The following is a 15,560-nucleotide window of genomic DNA, read 5'->3' as shown; positions in this document are numbered from 1 at the left end:
TCCACCCACCCATCCATCCATCCACCCGTCCATCCACCTGTCCATTCATCCACCAGCCAGCCAAACAGCCAGCCATCCCTCTGTCCACCCAATAATTACTTGACACCTATTATATGCTGGATACGGGGAGCTGAGATGAATTGCATGGGAGACAGGCATGCAAACAAATAGGTTCCATTGCAGCATGACAAATGCCTTGGAGGGGATGCAGCCTGAGTCCAAGGGAAGGGATGGTAAATTAACTGCAAAGGCCAGAAAGGGTCTCTCCAAAAGTAGATATCCGGGTCCTTCTCTTTTTCCTAATATAACTCATTTTCTCTTTCAAGCTAAAAGGCAATCCTTGCCGACTGAAACAAGCCAAACTCTAAGAAAGAGAAGAAAGATTGCTACCCTTAAAAAGAAAACTGTCAGTTATTTTACCAGCAAAAAAAAGGGGGGGAGGGGCTTATTCAGAAATAACAGAAAATTGCTATTTTGAACTCTTGAAAAACAGCAAATGCAGGGAGAGGTTTTCTGTGAACTCCCCTTATCTGTCAAAAGACAGACTCTCCAAAAGGACTCATGGTAAGCAGTCCTCTCCCGTGGAATTTTGTCACCCAAGGAGGACTGACTCTTATCACGGAAGAAGAGACTATAAGTCAACACCACACCCAGACAAACTTTGTCATAAGGGATTGTATCTCTCATCCATTCTTCATCTTTCCTAAAACTCATTTGTTCTCCCCTAAGAGACCTATATCCTCCTTTCCTTTCCCCTATCAAAATGGGTATTTAAACCTGAATTCGAAGCAAACTCAGAGAGTCACTTGTGTTTTCCTGAGTATCTGCCCTGTATGCCCAAGGTATACACGGTAACAAACCCAAATTTTCCCCTTGTTAATCTGCCTGTTTATAGCAGGGGTCTCGGACAAGAACTCAGAAGAGTAGGGAGAAAATTATTTTGCCTCTCCCCCAAAAGCGGTGGAGGGTGAGGGGAAATAAAAGACACTTCCAGGTTTCTAGTGCAGGCTACTGGATAGATGGCAATGGCCCTGTGAAAGATGGGGACAGAGAGGGGAACGTCCTGGGATGAGCTGGGAGTACAAGCCCAGGTGGCCCTCAGAAGAGAGGTGGCAGGCTGATATTTGTCACCTGGACCAATGCAATAGCTCTTTCGTGCCTACCTGCTTTAGCTCTCGGTGACTTCCAGTCCACTTTTCACACAGCAGCAGGAATAGACCTTTGAAAATCCTTTCCCCTGTGTAAAAACCCTTTAAGGTTTCTCACTGCTGTTAAAATAACATCTAGACAGAGGGCACCTGGCTGGCTCAGTCAGGAGAGTGTGTGACTCTTGATCTTGGGGTTGTGAGTTTGAGTCCCACGTAGCGCATGGAGCCTACTTAAAAAGAATAAACAAATAATTTTCAAAAATAAATTTTTAGCCTCTTTACTGTGGCTTCAAGGCCCCGTACAAGCTCACTAATGCCTTTCTCTCCAATCCCGTGCCACTTTATGCCCTGCCTCCCCTGTTCCAGCCCCACTGCCCTTCTTTCTAGTCCTTGAACTCTTCTCATATCAGGGCCTTTGCACTTGCCCTCAGCTCTGCTCCACTGGGCAGGCTCTTCCCCCAGTGCCCCACTGGTGCCCCACTGCCTGGCTCATTCTCACTGTTTCGGTGCCCCCTGAAGTATCACCTCCCACCTAAGGCCTTTCATGACCATCCTACCTAAGGCAGCACTGCGGCAACTTTGCCCACTCCCGTCAGAGTCATCACATTGGCTGTCCTTCTGATGAAGGACAGTTGGAAGAAAGGCAGGCAGGGACAAGAGGCACCGGCCCTAAGAGGAAACCACCCTTAAAAAGGATTTTACACCACCCTGGAAGGAGCCCCCCTTCCTTTCCCTTGTGATAGATAGATGACAGAAAGCTGATTGAATGACAGGTGCAGGGAGGGTTCATCAGATTAACAGCCCTCCAACAAGCCCATAAGAACCCCCTAGATTTAGAAATTCCGATGGCAACCTCCTTGGGCAACCCCCATCAGGAGCTTTGTAACTATTACTTTACTGTCGCTCAATAAGCTTTGCTTTGCTGCCCACCACTCTTCGTCTGGTCTACCCCCCTCGTTCTTCGACGTGGTGTGACCAAGAATAGCAGGTCCCAAAGGAGGAAGAAACCCTGTAACAATTCTAGCCTGCCCATCTTACCAGACCGTAAACTGCGCCAAGTCAAGGGCCCACGTGTGTCCTGCTCACCATCGCCTGGCACAACGTCTGCCTCAGTCAGAGTAGGTGTGCCGTACATTTAGTTTGAATGAACAAATGGCCATATGTTTGTGAGCCATCAACATGCGTATGACAGAAGGAGTTGGTGGAGGGGGGAAGAGAGAACATCAAAACCCCAGGGAAGGCCCACATGGTAGGGACAGTGAGGAAGACTGAGCAGTACCTGGACAGGTGGAAACAGTGACAGCGATGCTGGCTGGCTGGCATCTGTAAATCCATCCAGACAGGCTTTGTAAGACAAGGATGACTAGAGGCGTTCACTCCTGAAGGAGATGAGCCCATAGGAGAGACAAGATCCCAGAGGGGGTGAAGAATCAGGAGACAGGGTCCCCAAGGAATGAGGAAGGGGTGGAGGACTTAGGCTGGGCTAGAGGACTGTGGTTCCCTCCATTGTCCCTCCTCAGGAGGAGAGGAAAGGGTTCCAAGGCAGTGTCTCCAGGCTCATCCTGAATTACTCCTCCCCGGCTTCTTCCATATACTCCAGCCACACTGGCCCTTTCACCCTGTAGGACCTTTGCATTAGCTGGGGCCTCTAGAGGACTCACTTTCCCTGGCTGGCACCTTTCTCATTCACCAGGTCTCAGCTCAATCGTCTCCCCCTTCCTCAGTGGTGCCTCTTTGATCCCCTTTCATTGCACTCTGCTTAATACCTTCCCAGAATGCATGAAAGGCTAGAATGTATTTGCATCTATGGGGACAGGGGCCTGGTAGGTCTTATTCATGCTTATGTCTTCAGTTCCTAGCCCCCAATAGGTGCTCACCACCCTTCCTACTCACCCAGCTGCCGGAACCAGAAAGACCCAGACATAGTGCGTTGCTCCTCTCACCCCATTCCCCCACCACGTCCAGCCAATTGGGAAATCCTAGATCCCGACCCCAGACTGACCCAGCTCTACCTTCCATGCCAGCTGGTCTCAGCTTGGGTCTCCTCTCCACCCCCTTCTGCTCTGTATAGCAGCCAGAGTTATCTTGCTAAAGTGCCAATCCCGACCCGCCACTCCCCTGCTCCATTCATCCCTTCAGCATCTGGTCATTGCTTTCAGAACCAATTTCCGATGTCTTGACAAGGGCCTCCCAAACTGTCTGGCCTCTGCTCCTCCTGCCCTCCTTACACATGGGTGCTCCTTCTGACCGCGCCGGGATGCTGGTGGGGGTGGTCTTGCTCACCATGCCATCCCAGCTGTTTAGCCCAGGATAGCACCTGGAGCAGCCCTCCTCCCCAGCTCCCTTAACCAAAAGTTGATGGAACTGGAGGAGCAGAAGGCAGTTTTGCAGGAGTTGTAAAAGTGGAGAGGTTTTGTTGTTTTGCAGAATGGGGAGTAATGGTTTGGAAGCAGCAACAGAGAAGGCCACTTCTGGGAGGAGGTGGGAGTGTGGGCAGACAGGTCCTCAGGGAAGCAATGCCAGAGGAAGTCAAGTTCTCCAGGATGTACAAGGTTTGGGAGTGAGCCAGGCCCTGGAGGTGGGTCCAGGGGTGAAGGGTGCAGACTTTGGGTCCTATAGGTTTACAAGCCATCAACATACAGGTGATAGAAACCATATAATCCACTTAGTTCCTGAACCCCAGGCAGAGCAGTGAGTCGTGGGAGACCTTATTGTCAGATTGGAGACCGCAGGGCCTGATTGGATGTGACCCAGAAGTCCCAACTGCGGTCAGCCTGAACTGGCTGGTGAAGCTGGGCTCTCACGGGTGCTTTGGACACACTGTCCAAATTCCCAGCAGTGCTGGCGCTGATACTGAGGTAGGAGGATCACAGAAGAATCCACTTATCTGGGGAGGCCTTGAATCAGCACTGGGATATAAAAGAAAGGAGATTTGGGTTTGGGTGGAGGGCAGGGCTTGTGTGGGCGCTGTCGGGAAGGCCAAGTCACCCCTCCCCACAGATCCCCCAGCTCGCCCCGAATGCTGGCAACAGCCTCCGCATCTGTCTCTCTCCCCGGCTCCCTGACATCTCTTCTGCACGCAGCAGCTAGAATCATTTTTCAAAAATGTAAATGAGACCGTGTCACTGGCTTCACACAGCTGAAATCCTGTTACAGGCTCCCCGGGACTCTTGAGACAGGAACTGGTCATGGTATTTTCCAAACTGCAGGGGTAAGGGAGATGATTTTAGGTGGGACGTGGAGGAATGTAACCAATTTTTTTTTAAGCTTCAGCTGTGGATTAGAAAAAATGTAAGTGGTATGTCGAACCTTTGATTTGATGAGGATTCTTGCTCAGGGTAAGGATACAAAGGGAGCCAATTGAAAGACAATGTTGAAGGAAATAGTACAAATGGAGGCTCATGAACAAGGTACTTGAATGATAGAGGCCCCTTCTTGGTCTCATCTGGGCCTCCCTGGCTCTTGCTGTATGGCCTGCAAGTCCTTGAAGATGTCACCCACTAGTCCACTAGGAATGTTCTGGATGTTCTCCCCAGGCCCAATCCTCCCCCCACCCACTCCACGCCCCCTCATCCCTCGTCCTTGGGATCTACTGCAACATCACTCACTGGTGGGGGTTTTCTTGCGGTCGGGGGCATATCTCACAGGCCCTGCTACTTGCCCTTCACAGCACTTCTGCAGTTTGTGAAGGTCTATTTTGTGTCTGGATTAAATCCACAGCTCCCACGAAAATGCAAACTTCTTGAAGCTGGGCTGTGTCGTGCTCGCCATGGTGTGCCCGGCACCTACCATAGCAACAGCCACGTATGAAGCACTCATTTGAATGAATGAATAAATGAATGAGCAAATGAATGAGCCAGGGACTTGATCTAGAGACTCCTGATTGTTTTTTTTTTAATTTATTTAATTCTTTATTTATTCATGAGAGATGCAGAGAGAAACAGAGAGAGAGGCAGACACACAGGTAGAGGGAGAAGCAGGCTTCACACAGGGAGCCTGATGCGGGACTCGATCCCGGGACTCCAGGATTGCACCCTGGGCTGAAGGCAGGCTCCAAACTGCTGAGCCACCCAGGGATCCCCAAGGCTCCTGATTGTTGACACTACCCACTGTGTGGCTGCCTCGGTGGAATTAGGAATCGCACTGGCACAAGCCTTTGAACGTCCCACCTTTTCATTTTGCACCAGGCTTCACAAATTATACAGTTGGTCCCGAGCAGAGGAATTCAGGAAATTAGGAAGTGTGGATAATGGGGGTGAGATATGGCAGGGGGCATTGACTTCTTCCAGAACATGGCTGTGAAAGAAGGATGGATGGGGTTGTAGCCTCTCGCTCTTTCTCGATCTGGTCCAGGCTCTGCCCTGGAATCAGGGAGACCAGATCTGGGCCCTCTTCCAGAGCAGCCGCAGGATTGATGTGCAGGTGGGGTCAGGGGCTTCTACCCCAAGTTTCCAAGTGCTTCCAGCCACTGTTCTCTGACCTTGAGCTTGGCTTTTTGCTCCAGCCTCCCCCCACCCCTCATTGTTTGCTTTTCTCAGACACCTCAGATCTCTGATGCCAGACCTCTGCTACAGAAAGGTTTAAGTCCAATATATATACATATTGTTTGTTTTTTAATTCTTTTTTTAAATAGTATTTTATTATTTTTTAAGATTTTATTTATTTATTTATTTATTTATTTATTTATTTATTTATTCATGAGAGACACAGAGAGAGAGGGAGAGGCAGAGACACAGGCAGAGGGAGAAGCAGGCTCCATGCAGGAAGCCCGACGTGGGACTCGATCCTGGGTCTCCAGGATCATGCCCTGGGCTGAAGGCAGCGCTAAACCGCTGAGCCACCCAGGGATCCCATAGTTTTTTAATTCTTAAATTTTTTTTTTTTTTTGAGCCTGGAGAATAATGTAGCAAGCACCCATGTGCTCATCACCCAGAATAATCAACTGTTAACATTCTTGTACCAGATACATTTTTTATGTAAAATAAAGAGGACACCACAGATAAAGCTGAAGGCCTCTTTGTACCGCTCCTGGGTTCAATTCCTCCCCCTCCCTTGATTCCCAGGAACTGCTGTTATTATTAATCTGATTTGTATTCTTCTAATCTAGTTCTATGAACAAAACAGTGTGTTCCTAGTAGCATTATTTGTAATGGCCAAAATGTGGAAACAACAACAAAATGTGGAAACAACAATCGGCTCATCAGCCGATGAACAGATCAACAAAATGTGATGTATCCACATAATGGAATATTACTAAGCAATAAAAAGAAATTTGGACGGGCACCTGGGTGGCTTAGTGGTTGAGGGATCCTGGGGTCCTGGGATTGAGTCCCACATCAGGGTCCCTGCATGGAGCCTGATTCTCCCTCTGCCTGTGTCTCTGCCTCTCCCTCTCTCTCTGTGTCTCTCGTGAATAAATAAATAAAATCCTAAAAGAAATTTTGGATGGCCACTACATGCTAACTTGGATCAGCCATATAAAGAAAAAAAAACATTATAAAGAAATATATCAGACACAAAAGGCTATATGTTATAGGATTCCATATCCACAGAGTAGGCAAATCCACAGAGACAGAAATGAGATTTGTAGGTGCCAAAGTTGTCGCTAGGTGGGGAAGAAGGAGAAGTAATACGTGGCTGCCCAGTAGGCATGACGCTCCGTTTTTGGGTGATAAACATGTTCTGGAATTAGATGGTGGCGATGGATGCTCTGTAAATATAATAAAAACCACTGGAAAAGGGGGTGCCTGGTTGGCTCAGCCAGAAAAGCATACACCTCTTGATCTCAGGGTCATGGGTCAAGCCCCACAGTAGGTGTAGAGATTATTTCAAAATAAATAAAACTTAAAAAAAAAAAGCCACACTGAAATGTGCATTTCAAAATGGCTAAAATACAAATTTTGTTATGTGAACTTTATCTCAATAATAAAAACCAGAATGTGATTTTTAAATATTTTCCTAAATTCTCCCATACTGTGGATTATTTCCACACCTTGTTGACTCACTCAACATTATACTGATACGTGTAGGTCTGTCTGGTTCATTTATTTTGCTGCTCAGTTGTTTTTTATTTCTTATTTTTTCCTACCAGTGGACATTACAGTTGATGCAATTTTTCTCTCCTAGAAGTGCTGCCGTGAACAGACTTAACAATGTCTCCTGGGGCACATTTGGGAGAATTTCTCTAGGGATATATAATTGCTGGACTATGGGGAATACAAATTTTCAAAATATTGTCAAATTGTTCTCTAAGTGGTGGTGTCGATTACACTCCCATCAGCAGCCTGTGACTTTCTGGGAGTCCCTACGCCTGAAGCCTATTATTATCAGACTTTGATTTTACCTACCTGAAGGCTGTGCTGTCTCAATTTACAGTGGTACTCCTTTTATTTCCAGTTATATTTTTTCATTTCTTTTTCCTTTTTCCTCCTTTTTTTCCTTCCGTCCACTTCCCCCTTCCTTCCTTCCTTCTCTTCCTTTCATGGTATTTTCCAGGCTCTTTGGACCTTTACACTTCCATATGGGTCTAGAATGAGTTTGTCCAGACCATAAAAAACTGTTTTGAATAGTTTTGAAATCATTGATTTATTTGTAAGTTACCTTGCATCATTACCTTATTGAACCCATCCATGAGCAGATTATACATTTCCATTTATTTAGGTCTTCCTTTACTTCTTAAAATAGACTTTTTAAAAAAGATTTTATTTACTTATTCATGAGAGACACACAGAGAGAGAGAGAGAGAGAGAGAGAGAGAGGCAGAGGGAGAAGAGGTTCCCCACAAGGAGCCCTATGTGAGACTCAATCCTGGATCATGCCCTGAGCAGAAGGTAGACGCTCAACCGCGGAGCCACCCAGGCGTCCCTAGACTTTCTTTTTTTTTTTTTTTTTTTTAAGATTTATTTATTTACTTATTTATGATAGACAGAGAGAGAGAAAGAGAGAGAGAGAGAGGCAGAGGAAGGAGGAGGGAGAAGCAGGCTGCATGCCAGGAGCCTGTTGTGGGACTGGATCCTGGGACTCCAGGATCGCGCCCTGGGCCAAAGGCAGGTGCTAAACCGCTGAACCAGCCAGGGATCCCCTAGACTTTATTTTTTTTAAAGATTTTATTTATTTACTCATAGGCACACACAGAGAGAGAGAGAGAGAGGCAGAGACACAGACAGAGGGAGAAGCAGGCTCCAGGCAGGGAGCCCGACGCGGGACTCGATCCCGGGACTCCAGGATCATACCCCAGGCTGCAGGTGGCGCCAAACCGCTGCGCCACCGGGGCTGCCCTAGACTTTATTTTCTAAAGCAGTTTTAGGCTCATGGCAAAATTGAGCAGAAAGTACAGAACTCCCATATACTTCTTGCTTCCCACACCCATAGCTTCTCCACTGTCCATGTCACCTGCATCTGCACATCCCACACCAGGGCACTACATTTGTTATACCTGATGATCCTATATTGACACATCATTGTCACCCGAAGTCCATAATTTACATTAGGGTTCACTCTTGGTGTTGTAAATCTTCTGTATTTTTTTAAAGATTTTATTTATTTATTCATGGGAGACACAGAGAGGCAGAGACACAGGCAGAGGGAGAAGCTCCCTGCAGGGAGCCGAATGTGGGACTCGATCCCAGGACCCCAGGATCAAGACCTGAGCCAAAGGCAGATGCTCAACCATTGAACCATCCAGGCATCCCAATCTTCTGTTTTTTTTTTAAAAGATTTATTTTTATTTATTTATGATAGAGAGAGAGAGAGAGAGAGATTTATTTTTATTTATTTATGATAGAGAGAGAGAGAGAGGCAGAGACACAGGCAGAGGGAGAAGCAGGCTCCATGCCGGGAGCCCGATGCGGGACTCGATTCCGGGTCTCCAGGATCGCGCCCTGGGCCAAAGGCAGGCGCGAAACCGCTGAGCCACCCAGGGATTCCCAATCTTCTGGATTTTGACAAATGTACGATCCAGGGATTCCCAATCTTCTGGATTTTGACAAATGTTACGATGGCATATATCCACCATTATAGTATCATGAGGAATAATTTCACTGCAGTTAAAATGTCTATGCTCTGTGTATCCCTGTCCTCTCTTCTCCCACAACCCCTGCGACCACTGATCTTCTATCATAGTTTTGTCTTTTCCAGAATGTCCTATAGTTGGGAATCATACAGCATGTAGCCTTTTCACATTGCCTTCTTTCACTTAGTGATATGCATTGAAGTTTCCTCCATGTCTTTTTGTGGCTTGAGAGCTTAATTTTTTTAAGAACTCAATAGTATCGGGGATCCCTGGGTGGCGCAGCGGTTTAGCGCCTGCCTTTGGCCCAGGGCGTGGTCCTGGAGACCCGGGATCGAATCCCACATCGGGCTCCCGGTGCATGGAGCCTGCTTCTCCCTCTGCCTATGTCTCTGCCCCTCTCTCTCTCTCTGTGACTATCATAAAAAAAAAAAAAAAGAACTCAATAGTATCCCATTGTCTGGATGTGCCACAATTTTCCATTCATCTACCAAAGGAGATCCTGGTTTGTTTCCAGTTTGGGCAATTATAAACAAAGCTACTATAAATATCTGTGTGCAGGTTTTGGCACAGACATAAAATTTCAGCTCATTGGGGTAAGTGTCAAGAAGCATGATTGCTGGGGCGCCTGGGTGCTTCAGTTGTTAAGCGGCTTCCTTGAGCTCAGGTCATGATGCCAGGTTCTGGAATTGAGCCCTGTATTGGGCTCCCTGCTCAGTGAGGAGTCTGCTTCTCTTGCTCCCTATGCTGCCCACCCCCCACACTTGTGCTCTCTGGTTCTCTCTGTCAAATAAATAAATAAAATCTAAAAAAAAAAAAAAGAAGAAGCAGCATGATCGCTGAATTGTATGGTAAGAATATGTTTAGGTTTGGATTCCTTTACATAAAAAAAAGTCGTATAATTTTCTGAGAAAACATCTAGCAATTTTTTGTTATATATATTCCTAGGTCTTTTAAAATTTTTGTTGCTATTGGCATCCTTCTGATTATGTTTTGTTTCCTGTTGCTAAATCCAATAAGCATTCAATAAGAATGCTACTGATTTATGTAGGATCAGCTAGTATTCAGCAATTCTAGTAAATATTCTTATAATTTAGTATTAAACTAAATACTTTGAATGTAGATTAATTTATTTTCTAAATATAAAATAAATCGTATTCAGGTAAGGATGAGGTTAACTCTTCCTATTTCTTAAGCTTTAATTTTTTTTACTATTAGCTAGAAATGCCAGTAAACTTGTGAATAGAGAGCATTCTAATTTTTTTATGGGAATGCTAGAATTTCACCCTAAACTATGATGCCTAGACATTTGGCAAATACCCTTATCAAGTTGATGTATTACCCTACTCATCTTAATTTTCTAAGATTAAGAAAAAATGTGTTTAATTTCATCAAATGATTTTTGCACACTTATTAAAGGGATCATACACTTCTATTCTTTTAATGTATTAAGGTTCCGAATATGGGAATTGTTTTCTTGGTGTTAAACAATCCTTGCATTTTTGGCTAAACTCTGTTCTATACTTCTATAAAATATGGATTCCATTTTATTTTTTAGGATATTGCATCTATAATAATAACTAAGCTTGCTCTATAATGTTCTCACTTTGGATTGTCTTTGCCTGAGCTTGATGTCAAGACTATACTAGTATTAGAAAAATGAGTTAGGTGGCTTTCCCTTTTTTCCACCGTCTAAAACAATGTGCATAAAACAGGGTGTATGATCCAGGATTCCGAAGAGAAATAGAATAGAATGTATGTGCATATTTAAACAAACACAGACACATAGGCAGAGAGAGGGAGAAACTTATTAGAAAGAATTGGCTCATACTTACATAGACTGAAAAGTCCCAAGATCTGTGTCAGCAAGCTCAAGACCCCGGAGAGCTGATGTGTGTGTGGTTCCACCCTGAGTCTGAAGGTCTGAAGACCTGGGAGCCAGAAGAACTGATGGTGTAAGTATTAGTCCCAAAGACAGCAGGCTTGAGACCCAGAAAGATGTGATGCTTCTGTTTGAGTCAGAAAGCCAGAAAAGATTAGTGTGCCAGCCCACAGAGCAGCAGGCCAATTCTTTCTTACTCAGTCTTTTTTTGGGTTCAGGTCTTCAACTAATCGGATGAGGCTCACCCACAACATACAGGGCAATTTGTTTATCTGGTCAACCAATTCCTTTTTTATTTTTTACCTTATAGCTGTATATCAATCCAAGATTGATGTTGCCATCAGAACAACGTTTGCACGAAGACCCTTCACCAGATCAGAAATAATTGCTACTCTAATTTATTTACCATTCCATGTGTGGCAGGCAATCAGGTATCATACATGTCATCTCACTGGTCAACAAATTCCAATGTTAAAATCATCCAAAAAATACTCTGAGAGACATACCCAGTATAACATCTGACCGAATATCTGGGCACCCCATGGCCCAATCCAGTTGACACATGAAATCAACCATCATATGGAGAGAATGTGTTCTTTGAAGGTGTGGAAAACGCAACTCTAACCTCCTGAGCCTGTTAACCTTTTTACTGTGTTTGTTTGGGTCGGGAGGTTGGGTAACTTACTTTTCATGAGGATCATTTCTTTGGAACCATTCTGCCCTATGTGGGCTAGTCTTTACTGTGTCCCTTGACGAAGCCTGATTTGTCACTTGGTCCCCAAAAGACTAATAGGATCCAAGAGACAAAAGAAACCAAGAACAATGGCTATTTATTTTTTTAGAAACTACTGGTTTTGGGGCTATTCCTATTTAGGCATTTTGTATTTAGCATAGCAGTTACTAAGGTGTTTTTTTGTTTTGTTTTGTTTTGTTTTTTTTTAATGAAAGTGTTCTTTTTAACTAACCACGAGAGGGCAGTAATGGATCGAGAACGGGTACATGATAATAAAACCACTGACATTAGGTAGATAAAAAGATCCATGTTTCCTTTTCTGTTTGCAAGGACCTGAGACTTCAGGAAACTAAGAAACTTGTCTGAATCATATATTCCGATATATATAGAAAATCTGGAATTTTAACTTAGCTCTGACTCCAAAATTCATTGTTTCTGGGATGGGCACAGTAAATAATGACTCTTACGTCCTTCATATTTTCATTCCTTTCAGAGCAAGATAGTAGAGTGGCTAAGAGTTCAGTCTTAGGAGTCAGATGCTCTGGATTAAAATTCTGTGTGTTCCATCACATATTAGCACTGTGAGGGTGCTTCCTCATGTCTGTGGGGATATTAGGATTGAAGTCATAAAACTTGCAAAAATGAAATGAGATGAACACAAGAAGTGTTTAAAACAGCGCCTGGCACTTAGTAAGTACTTAATGAATTTGAGCTACTGTTATTAATAACTTAACCAATATTTATTTATTTATTTTTTAGATCTTATTTATTTACTCATGAGAGACACACAGAGAGAGGCAGAAACACAAGCAGAGGGAGAAGCAGGCTCTATGCAGGGAACCCGATGCAGGACTCGAACCAGGACCCCGGGATCACAACCTGAGCCCAAAGCAGATGCTCAGCCACTGAGCCACCCAGGTGTCCCTGAACCAATATTTATTAAATGACTCCTGTTCTGATGCCACCAGTGGAGGTACTCAGGATGGAGCAACTGGCACCCCTCCTTCCTGCAGCTTACATTCTAGGGAGGGAAATCCACAATTAGCAAAACTTTAAAACTTTTCTATTTTTTCAGCATGAGCCATGAAGGTGGTCAAAAATAGACTGTGGAAGGGGTGAGGGTAAGAAGCACCAGGCCTAGAGGGGCCTTAAAATTGAAAATGGGATGTCAGCGTCACCAAGTGACATCCAGCCAAGCCCACGGGGGGTGAGGGGGAACTTCTGGCTGTCCAGGTGCACACCCGGAAGCAGAACCTTGGCAGAGGGAGGAGGAGGGGTGAAGGCCCTGAGGCAGGACGAGGCCTGCCTCCTAGGAACCCCAAGAGAGGCCGCCTGGTGTTAGCTTTACCGTCAACGTGGCTAGGCCATGGTGCCCAGGGCTCTGGTCCCCGTCGCTGTGGCTCTGAAGGCACTTCTTGGAGGGGACGGATGTTTCCATCGCAGACTCTGAGCGACGCGGGCCGCCCTCCAGGCCCCGGGGCCGGGCCACAGCTGAAGGCCTTGGGAGCAGAGACTGAAGTCCCCGAGGAGGAAGGAAATCCTGCCCCCGGGGCAGCCCGGAGCCGCCGCTTGACCTCTCCGCTCCCAGCCCCAAGGCCCAGCAGCACCTGCCGGATTCCCAGGCCGCCCGCAGGTTGGGACTCGCTGCCTCCGCACCTGAGCCGCGGCGCCAGGAAACCTGCCTCCGCGCGACGGCAGCAGCGGCTTGGTCCTGCTTCTCTGCAACAGTCCGGACCGCGGGCTGGAGGGGGGGGGGTGCAGGAGGGAGGGGCCCGGGCCCCGGTGGGCGTGGGCGGGAGCCGAGGGTGCGGGGCCTCGCAGCCCGGGGAGGCAGGGGAGTCGGAGCGGGTGCTGGGGGGGGGGGCCTGGGGGCGCTCACGTGACCTGCGTGTGCGAGGCCGCTCTGGCTGCCGCGAGGACCAGGGCGGAGCAGGGGGCGCAGAGGAGGCCACGGCGGGCCGGGCCGGGCGCATCCACCTGCCGGCCGGGACGGGGCACGGGCGAGGGGACAGGTGCGCGGATTCTGGGAGTGGGGTGACGACGCGGCCGCGCCCACGGGGTCTGCTGACGGACTGGGTGCCGCTGCGAGGGCGGAGGGGTGCGGGGCGCCCTCGGGGCGCAGAGCCGGGCAGAAGGACAGAGCCGGCCTTTGCTGAGACCAGGAGGGTCGAGGGCCACGTGCACAGGCCTGGTTTTCTCTCCAGAGCTGGCTCTAGTTAGTCCGGGGAAAGGCCACGGGTTTTAGCTCCTGTGCCAGACCCTGTTAGGTTTGGGGGGGGGGGTGTGGGCGGCTGCTGTCTTAACAAGAGGGAAGGGATGCAGCAATTGATGAGCCGTGTCCACTCTGGGGACAGGATCCGACAGTGGCCACCGTGTGCCAAATATTTGTCATTCCTCATCCACCTGCACATACATGCTCATGGGTCTTTACTTAAAAGTGCCTGTGGCAGCAGCGCGGGTCACCCAGCCAGCTTCCCAAGACTCTCTGGACTTGTGGGATGCTTTCACTCCTGCCTGAGCCCAACGGGAGAGCCCCCAAAGCCAACACCTGTCAGCGTTTCACGCACTGCACCAGCTAGATAAAGAGGGCCTCTCAGCAGCCCTTTGGATCAGAGGTTCAACTACACAGAATTTGAAGCCCTGGTGAGGCCCTGATGGGCAACCACAGCCCACTGTTGTCTTCCTGAGTGGGCGGCTGACCTCCACCCACTGGGAAGTCTGTGGGGGGTTTTTTGGTTTGTTTGTTTGATTGGTTTTTTAGCTGGAACATATCTTTCAATCTCAGGAAGGCAATAATTAATGAACCTCTGCTACCTGATTGAAACTTTCTTCCCTAGATGGCCCCTGATGTGAGCACACACGGTAACCCAAGGCAGATTTAGAGTGAAGTATAGAGAACACTAACCCAAGAACTAAAACTTTAGCATTACTCTGTTTAAAGAAGAAATCTATGTACATTAAGTTTATATATATATATATATATATATATATATATATATATATATATACTTATCAAAGAACCTGAGCTTTCCTATATTTACAGGTTGGGTTTATTAGATTTATAAGAATGATCCACATCCTCAGGAAAGTTTTGTTTGTATCAGATAAGTGAGGTACCGAAAAGGAAACAAATTCTATTCATCTATAAACGCGTTTTAAAATATTTGAAGACACAGCTTTGTTAGAGGCCCATTTGGAACATTTGCTAAAACCCGTTAGATCCTCAAGATTTCTTAGCTGAGTTTTATTTTTTTTTTATTTATTTATGATAGTCATACAGAGAGAGAGAGAGAGAGAGAGGCAGAGACAGAGGCAGAGGGAGAAGCAGGCTCCATGCACAGGGAGCCCGACGTGGGATTCGATCCCGGGTCTCCAGGATCGCGCCCTGGGCCAAAGGCAGGTGCCAAACCGCTGCGCCACCCAGGGATCCCTCTTAGCTGAGTTTTAAAGATTAAGAGAGAACTAGTGTTTTGATTTAATCATTTTAACGATAGAAACGAATTGCGGGCACTAAAACTTCGGAATAGCCTTTCTGTGTTCCAAAACCACTCTCAGGGCGCCCGGGTGGCTCGGTTGGTTGAACTTCTGACTCTTGGTTTCAGCTCGAATCATGATCTCAGGGTTGTGAGATCGAGCCCCATATCGGGCTCTGCACTCAGCAGATTCTCTACCTTTCTCTCTGCCCCTCCCCCACACTCACTCTCAAATAAATAAATAAGTCTTTTTTTTTTTTTTATGATAGTCACACAGAGAGAGAGAGAGGCAGAGACATAGGCAGAGGGAGAAGCA

Source organism: Canis aureus, chromosome 13, assembly GCF_053574225.1.
Source record: "Canis aureus isolate CA01 chromosome 13, VMU_Caureus_v.1.0, whole genome shotgun sequence".
Classification (NCBI taxonomy): domain Eukaryota; kingdom Metazoa; phylum Chordata; class Mammalia; order Carnivora; family Canidae; genus Canis; species Canis aureus.
The sequence above is the reverse complement of the archived record's forward strand: the minus strand, read 5'-3'. Positions refer to the sequence as shown.